The sequence below is a fragment of the Malania oleifera genome, chromosome 10 (assembly GCF_029873635.1).
Source record: "Malania oleifera isolate guangnan ecotype guangnan chromosome 10, ASM2987363v1, whole genome shotgun sequence".
Classification (NCBI taxonomy): Eukaryota; Viridiplantae; Streptophyta; class Magnoliopsida; order Santalales; family Ximeniaceae; genus Malania; species Malania oleifera.
Window position 1 is genome coordinate 7,141,590 of NC_080426.1, and position 5,507 is coordinate 7,147,096.

Here is a 5,507-nt window from a genome sequence, read left to right on the forward strand (position 1 = left end):
TCTTGATTCAGGTTCCTACAGTAATAATCAAATAACCATTCTGTAATAATTTTTGTAAAACATAATTCAATTCAATGTTTATGACCTTTCTCGGTAAGATCACTTTGGTGACAACATGCTGACCATAATATAAACATTGATTGAAAATAGGCCAAGCAAAATATTGTCCATGCTCAAAGTAGATTATTAATTTCCCAGAATAATATTTTTACTAGCTTACTTTCATGTAACAATCCAACAGCCCATGCATGCTTAAATACAATTACTCACCTAACTCAAATGGGTCCATAACATTCCCACCATTATGAATTTACTATTATAAAACATGTGAGTGTTCTATACTTAATCTGTAACGACCCGCTCCTTTTTCGCATATTATTTTTTTTATATAAATAAATTATCATCACATCATACATTCCAGCTCAGCAGGTCACAATCCACCTGGACCCGTGGGCACCAGGGATATAACAAAACATACAGCAGAAGCCAACGCAGTAGAAAGTACAAAATTATATACATCTCATCACAATGTGCATAACACATACCAGAGTCACTACAATTACTATCTCACAGTATATACATCCCAAAAATGAAATCTAGGGACAATCCCCACAAAAACCTAACTGTCCCTACCAAAAACTTACCCTTCCAAAGAGGGCAACCAACTGATCTAGATCAGCGGGGCTTTTCCCGCTCTCCTATCAGGGGCTCCTGAAAAATGTATAAGATTTAGGGGTGAGACACCTCTCAGTAAGGGAAATAAACTAATACCAGTGTGTGGCAACATGAGTATTCTGTGTTCTACATATACCATACATAACATATTCAATACTGTTTATCAAATCTGAGAAAACATATGCATATCAACACATAGCAGAATATACTGCATTTTCATAAACATATCTCATCTCATACACTAATAATAACATAAAACAATCCTGGTAGGTTAGCTGGCTGTTGTCATGTATTACCCCCACATGACTGGGTTGTGTGGCCCGAAGGCGGGACTTGACAATAGTTGGCCGACCACTGCCAAGTCAAACAGTAGTCTGTAGGTCCGATGGGTCTACCCAGACTGGTCCGTACACCAGGGGCGATAACAGCACACTTCTTGAAAATAACCACATCGACCATCCAATCTCACACCACTTCGTACAGCGGCGTTAACACAGATATCATGATCACGAAGACCATGGACACATAACAACGGTACCGTGTAAGTGCTAGCCTAGACCAAGCCAACCAGGTTCTGATATCATATACATATACTAAAATCGTGATACATAAATATCTCATATCATTTATTTTCGCATCAATCATATCATTTCACATATATACGTGTATCATAAAAATCATCGGCCCGTACGCCGATATTACACATTTTAACATAGCACGGCCCGTACGCCGGCAAATCACATAGCACAGCCCGTACGCTGGCAATCCACATAGCACGGCCCATACGCCGGCAATCACATAGCACAGCCCGTATGCTGGCAAATCACATAGCACAGCCCATACGCTGGCAAATCTCATCCCCATTCCAAAAAAAACAGTACAAAACATTTTTATACTCATGCCACACTAAACAAATTTTCCTCGTATTCAACATATCATCATTTAAACAGTATTTTCCAAATATAAATCATATATATAAATATATTTATTTTTCCTAAAACCAGATGCTACATATATGTATACATGCATTTTCTTAAACAAAACTAGCTTAGTTTATCCCCTTACCTGATTCCTGAAAAGCCCCTAAGAAAATCTCCCCCGTACCCACAAGGTTCTCAACTCAACACCCTGAAAATGAAAACTCGCAGAATTAAAGTTCAGTATTTTCGTACGTACAACATTTTCTATAACTACCACTAAATCAAATTCGACTTTAAAAAGTCTTACCTCAACTTAGGGATGATTTCCCACGTTCCCAATCAACACCCTGGAACTGAAAATTTCCAGTATTAAAGTTCAGTATTTTTACGCGTATATCACTTTCTTCAACTGTCAAAAATCCAAATATTGAATATAAAGCCTTACCTTGGATTTGGGATGAAATCCAATTTCGTTTTCCTGACGATCCGTTCCGGCAAACTTGTAGAGAATTTCGCCAGGAGCGTCGTGGTGGTTTCGGTTTGTCGATCCGGCGTAAAACTAACCCGAAATCGAAGAGAGAGAGAGAGTTGTAGGAGAGAGAGAGAGAGAAAGTGAGAGAGAAGAGAGACACGGCCAACAAATCCAAAAATTGGATTTCCTTCCAAAGCTTCTTAAAGAAGCTTGCTAATTTAATAATATATATATATATAATAAACCTAAAGTAAAGTAAAGAAGCTTTCATACCCTTTATATATATATATATATATATATATATATATATATATATATATATTTTTTAGTTATGATAATGTTTATTTTATTTATTAATTTAATTAATTTATTTTATTTTATTATTTTATTATTATTATTATTATTATATTTTTTTTTTCGGGTTACTACATAATCAAACAATAAAATGGTTTGCATACATTTCATTTAATGGCTCAATTCAGATTTAGCACTCTAGGAAAACCGTCGACGGTTTCAGAGGTTTCATAAAAACCGTCGATGATTTTTCTGGAATCCAAAAATCTGTTCTCGATATTTTATTCCATCGACGGTATCAGAAGATCTGTCAAAACCGTCGACAACTTTGTTCAGACAGCGAGATCACGATTTCAGAACCATGATTTTTTAATCCAATATAATCCCAATAATCTTGCAAATATCATATGAATTTTTTGTTTGATCCTGGAAAACTATCATGAACATAAACTTTACATATAAAACAGCAACAAGATCGAAAGGTGTTATCAAAAACAATCTTTATATTGAAAGGAAGATCATGATAATTTCAACCTTACTTTAATACCACATGTAAGAATTTATACTATTATTTTGCTGTTGTTTGCTGAAAATAGGACCTTTAATTATCATGATCTTCACTTATATATATTATCTTTGATGCAGAAAAATAAAGAAAACCATAAATTCACATATCGGGATTGTTCATGATATATGTCAATCGAGAAGAACACGTCAAGAAATCATTTCTCTCACTTCACCCTGATTTCTTTCTTTACTTCACCAAATTTTATGGGAGTAGAGCTGATGAACAGAGAGCAAAGGTAGAGAGAGGACAATTTCCTATATTTCTTTCTTTTATTACCATTCACAATTCTATTCAGATAACCATACAACTACTCCCCATAACAGTAGCTATTATATAGGAAAACCTTTCAACTTCCAGCCATTAATTTTACAGCATTTTCAAAGCTAATCTCTTTAGTTAACCCATAAATGTGTCCATTCACTACCCTCATCATATGGGACATATGTCCTTCATGTGAGACCCATATAATTCATGTGGGACATATCTTACACCATCAGCTTTGAATCCTATGAGAGGTGAAAAGAAGCATGGGATGGGAGATAAACTATCTACCTTTGTTTAATCTAGACTCAAGTTAAGCCTTCAATAAACCCAACAATTAAAAAATAAATAAAAATACCACTTATAATTAACCCGACTTTGTTTATTATAGTTATAGCTCTTTTTTAGTCCTTTTGCTGAGCAATTCAAAATTTTAGGGAGGCTGGATTTTAAGAAAAAAAAATTGGTGTTGGTTTAAATTTTCAAAAAAAAAAAAAAAACCCCAAAGGAAAAAAAATAATGTCATTGTAAATTACAATAATTGGCATCATTTTGCTTTTACATATTATGCAAATAAAATTTATCTTTTCATTTATTCATTTGGTTCATGAAATGCTATTTTAAGAATTTGAATTTAATTTGGCTCGAAAAATCTTTGCTCTTAGGAATAGAACAGTTATATTAAAAGAATTTAATAGTTTACACAAAATATTTTTTTAATACGATAAGCAAATAACTTTTTATACACACACACACACACATATAATACCATTTGTGAATAGTTATTCATAAACAAGAAATAATTATTTAGTAAACACAAATATATATTATTCTCAAAAGCATATATTTTAACTAATACTATTTAAGGGATTGTTTGGTTTGCGTCATTTTTCAACATTTTTAAAATTGTGATTTACGCATGAGTACATAACATCTTATTCTAACATTTGTTTTGATTTGAAAATCTATTGTTGTAGACATCTTAACATTCATGAAATGAAAGATTCTCATAGAACATAAACATCTCATTCTTATCCTCCTCCATGAGTGAGTTTTATTTTAGAATCTCATTCTCATGGGAGTTCTACCTTTTTTTGGATCAATTGCTTTTATTGTTTTGGTGAATTAGGCAACAATGCCTCAATAAACTAATATTATTATACTCTATTACTATATTGAGACAATAAATTATTATAAAATAAAAAATAATATTATTATGTTACAATAATGTAATTTAATTATTAATATTTAGGCACTACTGTATTCAGGTGTTTTTAATTTATGATTGTTGAGAATTTTATGACATGGATTTAATAAGTTCATACAATTAGTAATTTTTCGTATTAAAAATATAATTATTCTCTATGTATTGGGTATGTGCATATCAAGGATATAGTCTTCATCTTCTTGAAATGCATGCTAAGATTCTTATGTTCAACCAAATATGAGAATCTTATATAATTCATGGGAATCTTACAATACAAACTAACAAAATATTCACATGATAGACATGAGATTCTGAATGTCATTTTATGAAAATATTTTGGATACCACAAACCTCTCTTTTTCCAAGATATATCTATTAATGAGGTATCTTCCAAGATATGTTTCCATTAATGAATAGGTGTTTATATAAAGAGATAGTATCGCATAGGAGAATATAACATAATATCATCTCCTCCCTTCCCTTCTTCTTCTTCTTCTTCTTCTTTTTTAATTTTATATTTGGGCAATGATCTCACAGCCCATCTTTCTGTTAATGTGTTAATAGAAGAAGACTGCTACAAGCAAACTTCAATTTTTGTTAGATTACCAGTTTACCTAAAAGTTATATCAAACTTTAACACTCCCCCGCACGTGCAGTCCGACAGCACGTGGAGAGATAAACACATGATAAATAACACCCATAATAAGGAATGTAATATTTTTTTTTTTTAAATTGTGGGCAATAAGACTAGAACCTAGAATCTTCTGGTAACCAGCTTTGATACCATGTTAGATTATCAGTTTACCTAAAAGTTTAACAATGTATATCAAGTTTTAACAATTTTATCTTAAAAATGACATTTTGTCATGCCCCGAACCCAGAAATGGGACCCGAGGGTGAAAATATAATCTAACCTGTCCCTATATCGTACAAATCATCACAGATACAGTACAAAGGATGAGGGTCCGACCCCGTGGGCTTCCCAGGCACTCTACACACATCCAATCATAATCATATACGCGGCGGAAAAAGTCATTATATATCAACATATACAGTACCATACTAGAGTCTATAAGAGCAAAACATGGTTCTAACAAAACGTACAAACTG

General features: G+C 32.6%; 1 long non-coding RNA gene across 1 annotated transcript; it reads right to left on the reverse strand.

Moving 5' to 3' along the window:
- Positions 1 to 489: 489 nt before the first annotated feature.
- LOC131165829 (uncharacterized) lies at positions 490 to 2,269 on the reverse strand. The gene is made up of 4 exons (XR_009139655.1): positions 2,041 to 2,269; positions 1,903 to 1,948; positions 1,741 to 1,803; positions 490 to 711 (listed from the first exon to the last, which is right to left on the reverse strand). It is a non-coding gene; the product is annotated as an uncharacterized LOC131165829 (long non-coding RNA).
- Positions 2,270 to 5,507: the final 3,238 nt, after the last annotated feature.